Raw genomic sequence first — 14,410 nt, forward strand, 5'->3', positions numbered from 1 at the left:
TTCATGGGGCCCCCCTTATAGTCGAGTACGATAAAAAAAATTGTAACGCCTTATGGCGGGGCTAAATTTTTCAGGGGTGTGGTCATGCATTTGGGGGCGTGGCAAATGTGCTATTGGGGCATGGCTAACACATCAAAATCACTGTCCTGCTCTCTCCTACCTGTTCTTCTCACTTTCACCACCTGTGGCTGCAGGTTTCTTTACTTGTGGCTTGTCTGGATCCTGGAATGCTGGGGGCCCTATTTGCAAAAAAATGGCTACATTTAGATAATTGCAAACAACCGTGGCGTTAAAATTAATACCACCCACGATTAATAATTAGGCCTTCCTCTAGTTTCAACATTACAATAATGTACCCCTTCATCATCGCCATGCCTTATGATCACACTGCGCCCTCCATGCTGCTTTTGCCCCCTTTACCTGGCTCCCCTTCATCACACTATACTATGCTGCTCCCCCCCTTTTTCAATTCCACTGTGCCATGCCTCCCCCCCTTTTTAACCCCACTGTGCTATGCTGCCCCCTGTTTTTTAACCCCACTGTGCCAAGCTGCCCCCCGTTTTTTAACCCCACTGTGCCATGCTGCCCCCCTGTTTTTTAACCCCACTGTGCCATGCTGCCCCCGTTTGTAAACCCCACTGTGCCATGCTGCCCCCCTGTTTTTTAACCCCACTGTGACATGCTGCCCCCCCCTTGTTTTTTAACCCCTCTGTGCCATGCTGCCCCCAGGGCCGGATTAACCCTAGGGCTAACTGGGCTACAGCCCAGGGGCCTCGGGCATCCTGGGGGCCCTTGAAAGTGCTCAGCAGCAGTATTGCTCGGTCGGGGGCGGGGCGCCCCCGGAGCGATCAATGCTGCTGAGCACTTTCACTGCCGCCCTTCCCCAGCACGCTGTAGTCTCCTTACTGAGGAGATCTCATGAGTCTCACTCTCACGAGATCTCCTCAGTAAAGAGCGTACAGCGCGCCAGGGAAGGACTGCAATGCCAGGAGAAGGAGGTAAGTGCCTTGGGGGTGGTTCGGCTTACCGGGGGGGAGGGGGGCTCAGATCACAGGGGGGGGCTCTCACGGGGGAATGGAGGCCCCCTTAGCCCAGGGGCATCCATTACCTTAACCGGCCCTGGCTGCCCCCCTGTTTTTTAACCCATCTGTGTCATGCTGCCCCCGTTTATAAACCCCACTGTGTCATGCTGCCCCCTGTTTTTTAACCCCACTGTGCCATGTCCCCACCGTTTTTTAACCCTTCTGTGTCATGCTGCCCCCCCCCTGTTTTTTAACCCCTCTGTGCCATGCCCCCCCGTTTTTGTACCCTCTGTGCTATGCCCCCCCTCGTTTTTTAACCCTTTTGTGCCATGCCCCATCCCGTTTTTTAACCCCTCTGTGTCATGCTGCCCCTCCGTTTTTTAACTCCTCTGTGCCATGCCCCCCTCGATTTTTAACCCCTTTGTGCCATGCCCCCCCTGTTTTTTAACCCTTCTGTGCCATGCCCCCCCATTTTTTAACCCCTCTGTGCCATGCCCCCCCTCGTTTTTTAACTCCTCTGTGCCATGCCCCCCACCCCCGTTTTCCTCCCTTTACTTACCTTTTCTCTCTTCTTTCTTGGTCCTCTCTGCTCCTCTCTGCTCCATTCAGACTGAATGCCAGGCGTGACATGATGACATCACGCCCGGCATTCAGTCTGAATGGAGCAGAGCGGAGGGACGCCGGCGCCGCAATCACGAGTATGTTTATTTTTATTAACTACCCTGCTCCCCCCACCAACGACCGAGCCACCTCCTTCCCCCCCGGCCGCAAAAAAAAATTGTTCGCACGAGGGCTCGGGCCCGGGTAATTAGTTCCCGCTCCCCCCCCCCTCTCGGCGGCCCTGCATTTGCCTAGTACCTTATGGATCAGATTCCATCTTTGAGGTGCTGAGCTATGCAGACTCCTGCCTGGCCCCCACAAATAAGTCATATGGACCTTATCTACACATTGTACAGAGAAACAACAAAAGCGATTCATTTTAAAGTAGCAATCCTGCATAGAATTTAGATTTTTCCCTTTGAATATCAGGTACATAAGCGTACATCTGACACATTTATCTAAGCTATTCTCCTACAAATCCTTTTTTCAAAATCTCTCAGGCTGGCAAAGAAAATGACTGCCAGACACAGACTCACAACTCTCAGCATGTCATGTGATGGCAGGTGGGGGGTGGGTGTCACAGTGCAGATAGACATTCCAATGTCTTTCTGCTCACTATATCATGTGTCATGTGACTGTGGTTGCCATGGTAGTACAGAATCATAAATGATTAATAGCAGCCTGAAGAAAAAACAAGGGAGTTGTAAATGCCAACATTCTTCTTATAGCCTGCCACAGTGATTTATACCAGAAACAAACACCTGGGGGTAGAAGTACCAAACTGCAAGTTTCCAACGGTTTTGAAAAGTGATGTTGCCTGTAGCAACCAATCAGATTCTAGCTATCATTTAATATAATGTACTAAATGAATGATAAGTAAATCTGATTGATTGCTATAGGCAACACCTCCACTTTTCAAACCTGCCTTAAACTCATAATTTGATACATTTACCCCCTGGACTATTTACGGGGTTGCTACTTTAAACCAATTATGTCAATTGTTTGCACAAAGGTGAGGGTCTGGCATAAAGGACTATTTATATATTTTTTAAGTTGAATGTAGGAGGACGGATGTGTTTTGTGGGTGTTAAAGCTGAATTTGGGCAGGTGTAATTTGGGATGGTATGGCCATCTATGGAGTAGTAGAGGATTGCCCCCCCATGCATTAAATAGCACAATTGCGCTGTAATCCATATCATCCACTTACACCTTAGCTTTACATGGTCCATTGGTTCTTACTGAAACAATTAAATATTAGTGCAAGTAAGTATTTTTCAGGAAAATCAATTCTGAGAAATGCCAATCATCCTCATCATCATCATCATCATTTATTTATATTGCGCCACTGATTCCGCAGTGCTGTACAGAGAACTCACTCACATCAGTCCCTGCCCCATTGGAGCTTACAGTCTAAAATCACATGGCAAACCTTGTGGCCCGGTGGATTTACAGAGCATGACCTTGGCCAACGCTGAATTTCCACTGACACATGTTATTTTGTCTTTATTGGAGTTTACCGATGAGACCATCTTATTGAAGAAATGAAAATTTTACAGAGAGCTCCGAACAAGTCACGAATGCAGCCTCTGCAGATCTGATACACTTTTAGCTGGTGTTGGCATAATGTTGACACTGGGGCACAGTGCTGGTATAGCACAATGTTGGTATACTGTTGACATTGGGGCACAGTGCTGGTATAATGTTGACATTGGGGCACAGTGCTGGTATAATCATGACATAGGGGCACAGTGCTGGTATAGTGTTGACATTGGGGCACAGTGCTGGTATAATCTTGACATTGGGGCATAGTGCTGCTATAATCATGACATTGGGGCATAGTGCTGATATAATCATGACATTGGGGCATAGTGCTGGTATAATCATAATATTAGGGCATAGTGCTGGTATAATCTTGACATTGCGGCACAGTGCTGGTATAATCTTGTCATTGGGGCACAGTGCTGGTATAATCATGACAATGGGGCACAGTGCTGGTATAATCATGACATTGGGGCACAGTGCTTGTATAATCTTGTCATTGGGGCACAGTGCTGGTATAATCATGACATTGGGGCACAGTGCTGGTATAATCTTGTCATGGGGCACAGTGCTGGTATAATCTTGTCATTGGGGCACAGTGCTGGTATAATCTTGACATTGGGGCACAGTGCTGGTATAACCTTAAAATTGGGGCACAGTGCTGGTATAATCATGACATTGGGGCACAGTGCTGGTATAATATTGTCATTGGGGCACAGTGCTGGTATAATCATGACATTGGGGCACAGTGCTGGTATAATCTTGTCATGGGGCACAGTGCTGGTATAATCTTGTCATGGGGCACAGTGCTGGTATAACCTTGACATTGGGGCACAGTGCTGGTATAATCATGACATTGGGGCACAGTGCTGGTATAATCTTGTCATGGGGCACAGTGCTGGTATAATCTTGTCATTGGGGCACAGTGCTGGTATAATCTTGACATTGGGGCACAGTGCTGGTATAACCTTGACATTGGGGCACAGTGCTGGTATAATCATGACATTGGGGCACAGTGCTGGTATAATCTTGTCATTGGGGCACAGTGCTGGTATAATCTTGTCATGGGGCACAGTGCTGGTATAATCTTGTCATTGGGGCACAGTGCTGGTATAATCATGACATTGGGGCACAGTGCTGGTATAACCTTGACATTGGGGCACAGTGCTGGTATAATCATGACATTGGGGCACAGTGCTGGTATAATCTTGTCATTGGGGCACAGTGCTGGTATAATCTTGTCATGGGGCACAGTGCTGGTATAATCTTGTCATGGGGCACAGTGCTGGTATAATCTTGTCATTGGGGCACAGTGCTGGTATAATCTTGACATTGGGGCACAGTGCTGGTATAACCTTGACATTGGGGCACAGTGCTGGTATAATGTTTGCATGATGGAACAATCACTATATAATCCTACCACAGTGCTGACATATCAGCATAGGACTTGGAGAGAGAAGGACTGGAAATCTAGTAACTTTGGTATTTGCCAGAAGAGCTTTGTGCTTGAGAGCATTGGTGGGTTGGTCTAAGCGCCCAAACATTTGTTAAAATGCCTATACACAGCGTAAGACAGTCTCCTAACCCTGTTTTAATAAAATACTTGAAAGTCACACCCATTGCATACTCAACGCTGGCTCTAACCACTACATATCCAACACTGGCGCTAATCACTACACACTCCACACTGGCGGTAACCACTGTATGTTGCTGGTAACAAACACAACAGCAAGTCATTTAGTGAATGATGGATGACATCATTAGATGGTTAGAGAAAGTTTGTAGGCAGTGTACACAAATATGGTGTACTTTATTATACCACTGCTGCTGTTTAATCCCAGATCAGTCTTGGCTATGGCTCTGGAATCATCTTGTTGTTAGGGCACAATACAGTGCTGGTGTAATTTTGGCTTGATCTGTAATGCCAATATAGTATTTTTACGGGGATCAGTGCTGGTACGATCTGTACTATGGGGCACAGTAAAGAGCTGACATGAAATAAACATGGGGGCACAGTGCAGGTATAATCTTGGCATTTGGGTACAGTGCTGGTATATACTTTGCATTTGGGTACAGTGCTGGTATAATCTTTGCATTTGGGTATAGTGCTGGTATAATCTTGGCATTTGGGTACAAGGTTGGTATAATCTTGGCATTTGGGTACAGGGCTGGTATAATCTTGCCATAGAACATAGTACTTGGGCATTCTTAGCACGGGGCATGGTGCTTGTATATACATAGCATGGGTGCAAAGATATTGTATAACTCTAGTGTGTGGTACAGTGCTGGTATACTTTTTGCATAGGGTACACACCAAATCAATTTAATTGGGGAATAGAACTGGTATCATCTTGGCATGGGGACACAGAGCAGGAATAATCTTGGCATTGGGACACAGTGGTAGTATACTGTACCAGTCTGCTGGCATAGGAGTTTGGTGGAAGTATACTCTTGGCATGGGACACAGAGCTATTGTAATTTAACATAGGGTTCTGCTGGTATATGTGTGGGCGCACTGTGAAGATTAGGGGGCTAAGACTGCTTATCCATCTAGACCAATCTTTACCTAGCTCTGCAGAGTGGCTGTCACTCCACATACTGAGAGACAACTCACTTCCTTGACAGTCTCTTGTTCTGGTAATCTTTTTCTCAGTGTAATGAAAATCTGGCTTAGAAAAAATCATTAAAAAAAACATATACGATATGGGTAGCACGTTGGTTTGCTTGTGCATATAGAAACAATTTAAATATGTCAGCCTGTATTTATAGTTACATCGAGCTTAGGATCCTCTCAACCTAAATATGGACGTAAGCGTACAACTTGCACCTACATTGTGGAACACAAAAAGAACATGGCTAGAATACATACATTTCTGATGTAACTCTAACCTTAAATACAGCTCAGGGGGTGAGGTAAATTTGTGTCTACTCCTTTACTGTACTGCACTTGTACATGAAGAACCCTGACTACTTCTAAAAGTGTTAGATGCAGCTCAAAACATGACACGTGTTGTGCACATGCACATTGCAGTAGCGCACGCAGGGGGGGTTTCTGGGTCTCCAGAAACCCTCCCCTCCGCTAACGCAGTGCCCCACTTAGCGGCACTGTACTATACAGCAGCCGCAGCGCTGTCAAAGAAGCGTCCGCCGCGGAAGCTTTGATAATTACATTCAAAAAACAAAAAAGACCTATATTGATAGTCGAGCCAGAAGAAACATAGGTTCTATCAACACGGAGCTACAAGATGTGCAGCGGATCATGGTGGCCAACATTGAAGAAGTACTGCTTCGTGGAGAAGCTCTGTCAGCCCTGGACACAAAGGCCAGCAACCTGTCAACCCTGTCAACCCAGTGCTGACGAAACGGAGCGCAGCGCAGCAGCTCTCGGTTTTTTTTTTTTGCTTTTTTTGTGGTTTTTTTGATGGGGGGAAACCCTCGCCAACAATCCTGCGTGCGCCCCTGCATTGCGAAAAAATTGTATGTAACACGCAACATACCAATGTTCAGGGGATATCAGGACTGTCTTTATTAAATGTGAAATCTGGGCTAGGTCAAATTTTGCAAAAATAGGAAAGAAATGGCATTAGTGTCGCCCACACTTTAAGCGTTGTAAATTGTCCCCTTTAAGTATTTTCTGGCTTTGCACATTCGCACACTGCCCACTTGTGGCGGACTTGTGTATCAACAATTTTATCGGTTCTAAAGAAAAATAAGCCAATTCTGCCACACAGTTGATGCAATAAAGACGATAATATACGATAAGCAGTGGCGGATCCAGAGAGGTGATCCCCTAGCAGCTGCGGGCTGTCTGCAGACACACCCTATATTCTTGTCCCTGCTGGCTGAGAGGCAGACAGAGATCCTGCCTGGGCGCTCTGTGTTTTAAACACAATCAGAGCAGGCGGGCAGCATCCTCTGCCTGGTCTCTGCCAACACAGACAGGTATATATTGTGCGGCTGCCAAAGAATAAGGGGGCGGGCACTAAATTGCCCCCACCCGCCCTAAGAAAAAAAACTAGGTCCACCCCTGACCATAAGGAGGCAGGGTTTCAGGGAGCGCTGTTTATGGGGCAGCAGATCAGTAAGCACTAACATCACATGATCTAATAGCAGAAAAGGCTACTCTCTGACTCTATCACAGAGCCGTTTGTCCAATGAGGCATGGGGAGAATCTCGACTCCCTGTGCACAAATATAGAGGTGGCAGAGATCAGCCTCTATCAGACTCTCACCTCGCCTCCTACTCCTCAGACTGTTCCTGGGACATGTTCCTGATCTCACAGGGAAGTTGATACTAATCAACTGATCTTTCTCCTGCCATCATTGTATTACCTGAGAGGTGACTGGCAGCATGATAGAGGATGTACAGGAGAAGGAGGACGCTTCTTTCCACCTGGTGAAGCCCTATTTGGGCTTTTAGTCCATTAACCACTGCCCTAGGCTGTAGCCTAGTCAGCCTGTTGGAGAATCAGGCCCTGTCTGAGGATGAGCTCACATGCGCTCTGCCTGTCCATCCATTAACCACTGCCCTAGGCTATAGCCTAGTCAGCCTGATGGAGAATCAGGCCCTGTCTGAGGATGAGCTCACATGCGCTCTGCCTGCCCATCCATTAACCACTGCCCTAGGCTGCAGCCTAGTCAGCCTGATGGAGAATCAGGCCCTGTCTGAGGATGAGCTCACATGCGCTCTGCCTGTCCATCCATTAACCACTGCCCTAGACTGTAGCCTAGTCAGCCTGTTGGATGATCAGGCCCTGTCTGAGGATGAGCTCACATGCGCTCTGCCTGTCCATCCATTAACCACTGCCCTAGGCTGTAGCCTAGTCAGCCTGTTGGAGAATCAGGCCCTGTCTGAGGATGAGCTCACATGCGCTCTGCCTGTCCATCCATTAACCACTGCCCTAGGCTGCAGCCTAGTCGGCCTGTTGGATGATCAGACCCTGTTTGAGGATGAACTTACATGTGCTCTGCCTGTCCATCCATTAACCACTGCCCTAGACTGTAGCCTAGTCAGCCTGCTGAATGATCAGGCCTTGAGGATGTTCTCACATGCTCCCTGCCTGTCCATCTATTAACCACTGCCCTAGGCTGTAGCCTAGTCAGCCTGATGGAGAATCAGGCCCTGTCTGAGGATAAGCTCACATGCACTTTGCCTGTCCATCCATTAACCACTGCCCTAGGCTGCAGCCTAATCGGCCTGTTAGATGATCAGACCTGGTCTGAGGATGAGCTCACATGCGCTCTGCCTATCCGTCCATTAACCACTGCTCTAGGCTGTAGCCTAGTCAGCCTGTTGGAGAATCAGTCCCTGTCTGAGAATGAGCTCACATGCGCTCTGCCTGTCCGTCCATTAACCACTGCCCTAGGCTGTAGCCTAGTCAGCCTGTTGGAGAATCAGGCCCTGTCTGAGGATGAGCTCACATGCGCTCTGCCTGTCCATCCATTAACCACTCCCCTAGGCTGCAGCCTAGTCAGCCTGTTGGATGATTAGGCCCTGTCTGAGAATGAGCTCACATGCGCTCCGCCTGTCCATTCATTAACCACTGCCCTAGGCTGCAGCCTAGTCAGCCTGTTGGATGATCAGATCCGGTCTGAGGATGAGCTCACATTAAAGTAATGTGAATAGACGGCCCCAACAGAACTATATAAGGATGTAATCCGTTTCTGAATGGTCACAGGTAAGAGATCTATGAATCTTCTCCTAGTATAGAATACAGACCTCGTTGCACAATAAACATATTAGGTTTGAGTCATATTTGGACAAGAAAGCACCAGCTGTACAATATAGAAGTGTTTGTAAAAAAAACATTGTACAGCCGGGGCTTTCTTGTATATCCCCTTAACAGCAGTAATAGTAGCGTCGCGTTTAACAGTGACGTCATTTACTAGTAACGGAATCTCGCATAGTCGCTGTTATAAAACGTCATTATTTTTTAGAGTCGCAATTATACTTCGGTCCAGCACGTCGGCTTTAAAATGTTGAAGTCGGGCATATTACTGTCAGGGATGCAGTCATCGTTAAAAGGTACCCAACTCGGTGTAAGTGACAACCAATAGTGATGACTGACACCACATAGTATTAAAAACTAAACAAGCTATCACAGAAAATGTGTATCTGAGTAATACAGGCTTTAAAAACGCATTGTATGTACAGTACGCATTGAAAACATCTTTATGTAATTAATGTAAAAAAACAAAACAAATGTTAAAATACATGTTAATCAATGATTATACTGTTAAGAGTTGTTAACTTATTTTATAGTACAACTTTTTTAATGCATTCTGATGTGACACTGTATTGCACATACTCTTGTGTTTATACTGCAGTCTGTGCTGTCTACATACAGCAAGAAACGTTTAGCCAGAGCATTCTTATACCCAGATTCAAATAGAAACACATCGTAAGATCCGATTGGATCTATTTATGATCAGAACTATGCTTAAGTTCCTGCTCTGAAATGCAACTGCCGTGTACGGTGAGTTCAGGCTTGAATCAGGCCCATGGTTTGCATCCTGCATCACCTGGTGGTCATAGGTGGTACTACATCGTTATTATTCTTTACTTTTTTTTCCCCCCACTGATCCTTGAATAATCCAATGATTTATATCAAACCACTTGATAGTATAACAAAGAAAACTATGAAAAGGTGATAATTATAGTGCTCTTCAAATTTCTGGAGAGATTATTAAATTAATATGCTGCAATTCAATACAAAAGATTTGATTAAAAAATTAATCTACTGCAAATCGGAAGTGATTTGTTTAGTACAGATACGTCGTACCTGGGACACCAGCAATATGAATGTGCAGCCTAGTACAGTTACCATGTGAAATAGTCATATTGTGCTAATAGGATGGATGTTTATATTAACATATATGAACCTAGACAGAAAATAATATGTGTTCATTTTAAAAGCAGTAACAACATTTTAGACAATTATAACTAAATGTCTGATAAAAGAGAGAAGTCATTCAGTTTAATACGGAGTGTTATTATAGTGTACGTATACAATTTATTCTAGCCGTGTTGTTATCTTTAGAAAGCAGCGTGTGAAACAAATGCGTTTAATAAGTCGGATAACTGTCTGTCTCACGACTTTAGTGCGACTTTCGGTCTCCACTGCTTTGACAACTGGGGTCTAGTATCAGTGGCACGCAGGTGACAGCAGCTCCGGGTCACCTCTATCACACCTCCGGCGACTCGTGCAGAGGTGACAAGACAGCAGGAGGTGTCCCCAGGATGTCCCCTGCCTGCCCCGAGCCCTCTCACCTCCATATCAATGCTCTGCATTTCACACTCACACATTCCCTTTGAATACAGTAGCAGAGCCTTTGTCGTATTAGGAAATTGCAGTTCTGTGTTACTGCTCTAGAGACAAACGTAATAAATTCCAAACCTGACAGTTGTATTTGGCTGGACACACAATGGAACGCTGATCCCCTGTAAATGTCTATACTCATCAGTACAGTTCAATACTGACATCTAGCGGTCAAATATGGAAATGGTACCGATGCATTGTATGCATATTGGCTTGTAGATGAAACACAACGAGCTGTGTGCTGCCTTTGCCCCAAACACGTGTAATCAGACAATTATATCAATACACACTGAGTACTGCAACCTGGCATTTTCCGTGTACATGCGTTGTAGAAAATGCATTGGCCCGACCCCTGCTTAGTAGTGCTCACTTAGTGGGGCAATATATATTAAAAAAAATATTTTACAGGTATCTCGCTGCCGGGTATTGTCATGTTGCAGTTGTACACTTGTTTGCACGTTAGTATTCACCATATACCATGTCTATAATTAGGGCTGTGTGAGAGAGTCAATGCTGATTAATTTTTTAGGTTAATTTGGTTACAGTTGAGGGCTAGGGGCATAAGTTGCCTTTCTCGCCTCAGCCACTAACATTTTTAGTTACTGCTCTGCCACCTACTTATTACCATATATTTATATAGCATCACTAATTCTGCAGCGCTGTACAAAGAACTCATTCACATCAGTCCCTGCCCCATTGGAGCTTACAGTCTAAATTCCCTAACACACACACACACACACAAACAGAGAGACTATGGTCAATTTAGAGAGCAGCCAAATTAACCTACCAGTATGTTTTTGGAGTGTGGGGGGAAACCAGAGCACCAGGAGGAAAGCCACGCAAACACAGGGAGAACATACAAACTCCTCACAGATAAGGTCATGGTCAGGAATTGAACTCATGACCCCAGTGCTGTATGGCAGAAGTGCTAACCACTTAGCCACCATGCTGTCCCTGTACATACTTACCCTGACTATGTACTTTAATAGTACACAAGGGCTGAAAGAACTGCTGGACAATACCAGTTTCCTCCCATACTCCAATAACATACAAGCAATTTAATTGGCTACTGTCAAAATTAACCCTAGTGTGTTTGTGTCTGTGTGGTGGGAAATATAGTTTGTAAGTTCCACCAGGGTAGGGACTGATGTGAATAGTTAAATATTCTCTGCACAATGCTGTGTGATATGTAGGCGTTATACATAATAAAAACTGTTGTTATTATTACTAATAATAATAACTGTCACTATTACATTAATATGATATTACTTAGTACCTAATGCACTTTGTAACGTTACCACACACACACCCCTCCGCCCAATTTATTGGATGATTTCATAGGAGAACAGCACCCTGTGTATGCAAATGCATATGCAAATTAAGCACCCATTCTCCTTGCTGCAGAGAAACTTGGAAACGCATTAATAACTGTGCTTCTGAAGCTCTATTAAAGAGTGGAATAAGTACATTGTTTTAGCTATGTAGGTAACTGCCATTGTTTTTCAGCACTCTTATTTACAAGCCGTAACAGGTATTATTGTTTTGTAATAAGTGTTGTAAATTAATTTATAAATAGGTGTATCATTATCTCTTATATTATGTCATTCTCTGACATCACTAACCAAAGATATTACCTTTCACTATGGTGGCTAAATTAGGACATACTTCATCCATGCCTGAGATTGAGAAAGCTGACACTTGTTTATACATTGTGGTTAAACAATATGCACTATATATATATATATATATATATATATATATATATATATATATATATATATATGTATATATACTTGCTCTATAAGAATCATCCTGTCCAGTAAGTTCTATCTAGTCAAAAATAATATCCTATGTTCTATAATTTTTAGGAAATATATATTTATCCTTCTGCGTATACAGAGAATGACGTAATCCCTGCTCATGTTTTAAGCAGACATTTGTAGTGTCAGACTGAGTGAATGCAGAGGGATTGCATACATTGTAAAAATGCTGTGTAAATATGTGTACACTGATGCGGGACACAAAGAGCCAGGTACATTTGCTTGTTGTGAATACCTCTCTGTAGCTGCCTGTGAATACCTCTCTGTAGCTGCTTGTGAACACCTCTCTGTAGCTGCTTGTGAACACCTCTCTGTAGCTGCTTGTGAACACCTCTCTGTAGCTGCTTGTGAACACCTCTCTGTAGCTGCTTGTGAATACCTCTCTGTAGCTGCTTGTGAATACCTCTCTGTAGCTGCTTGTGAATACCTCTCTGTAGCTGCTTGTGAACACCTCTCTGTAGCTGCTTGTGAACACCTCTCTGTAGCTGCTTGTGAACACCTCTCTGTAGCTGCTTGTGAACACCTCTCTGCAGCTGCTTGTGAACACCTCTCTGTACCTGCTTGTGAACACCTCTCTGTAGCTGCTTGTGAACACCTCTCTGTAGCTGCTTGTGAACACCTCTCTGTAGCTGCTTGTGAACACCTCTCTGTAGCTGCTTGTGAACACCTCTCTGTAGCTGCTTGTGAACACCTCTCTGTAGCATGCTGATTCAGAGGAAGGAAGGAGCAGGGTTCGGAACATGTACATAAATCATAAATTCACTCATAAGCCACAAGTCTGAATAAAAATGAGATCCTTCAACACTCACAAGGGAAATAGTTCACATTCCACTGCAGCTTTACAATGGCTGTCAGTAGCTGTACAAAGGAAAGGAGAAGCTCTACCCCTGCACTTTATTACTGGCCGTCTTTAAAGACTGTATCGGATATCAAACAGAGTTGTATTTTTGATACAATTGTGTCCAGTACAGAGAGATGAACTGTGTCAAATCCAAGATACAATGACAATAAATAGCTCGGTTTATTAGACTAACGTCAGTGACTCTGGGGCATATTTAATAAAGCACGATAGTGCTTTTAACGGGTCATTAAGGTCCCACAGTGTCCTCCGCAAATTTATTAAGGGGGCATCGCAGCAGATATCATGGATATCTGCTGCTTTGCATTCCTCTTCGTTTTTGGGAGCAGTCACCATTCAACAGAATGGTGACTGCTCCTGGCCGCAATCTAACAAGTCCCGAAAAAACATTTTTTTCGGGAACCTGTCATGTTAATGTACGCCAGCTGCAGCTGGCGTACATCATCCGAATTGAGGAAATCTAATGCTGTCAGCTCTGCTCCGAAGAGCAGAGCTGGACAGCGCATGTGTGAAGGGATCACATGATCCCTCCCTGTCACTCAGCGCTCTCTCTCTGCAACGATAGTTGCAGAGACAGAGAGGGGATCTATGTGCGCATGTCCAGTTCTTGGAACTGGACATGCGCAATTGAAGAGTGAAGAGAAGACCCGAAGACAGCGCTTTCGAAGAGGGGAGTAAGTATGGTTTTTTTTATCACTGAAACAGCAGTTTTTCGGAACTGCTGTTTCTGTGCAGGGCTGTACATAAATGTGAGAAGTAGTTCAATCCTTATCATTGCGATAAGGATTGAAAACTACTTTTCACTTTATGTGAATATTGATAAATGTGCCCCTCTGTCATTCTGATGTGGTCGCGTGGGACATGTGCTTGTAGTTATGGTTGGGGCAGTCAGTGGAGGACGATACACTGAGCACAATGAGGTCACATACAGTGATTACAAGTAATAGAGCAGACAGAATCAGAAAGACCCCCATGCAGATGGATAGATAGATAGATAGATAGATAGAGAGAGAGAGAGAGAGAGAGAGAGAGAGATAGATAAGTTCGATAGATAGATAGATAGAGAGAGAGAGATAGATAGAGAGAGAGAGATAGATAGAGAGAGAGATAGATAGATAGATATGAAATAAATAGATCGATAGATAGGTAGATAGATAGATATGAGATATATATGAGATAGATAGATAGACATGAAATAGATAGATAGATAGATAGACATGAGATAGATAGATATATAGATAGATAGATAGAT

Source organism: Mixophyes fleayi, chromosome 2 (genome assembly GCF_038048845.1).
Source record: "Mixophyes fleayi isolate aMixFle1 chromosome 2, aMixFle1.hap1, whole genome shotgun sequence".
NCBI classification, from domain to species: Eukaryota; Metazoa; Chordata; class Amphibia; order Anura; family Limnodynastidae; genus Mixophyes; species Mixophyes fleayi.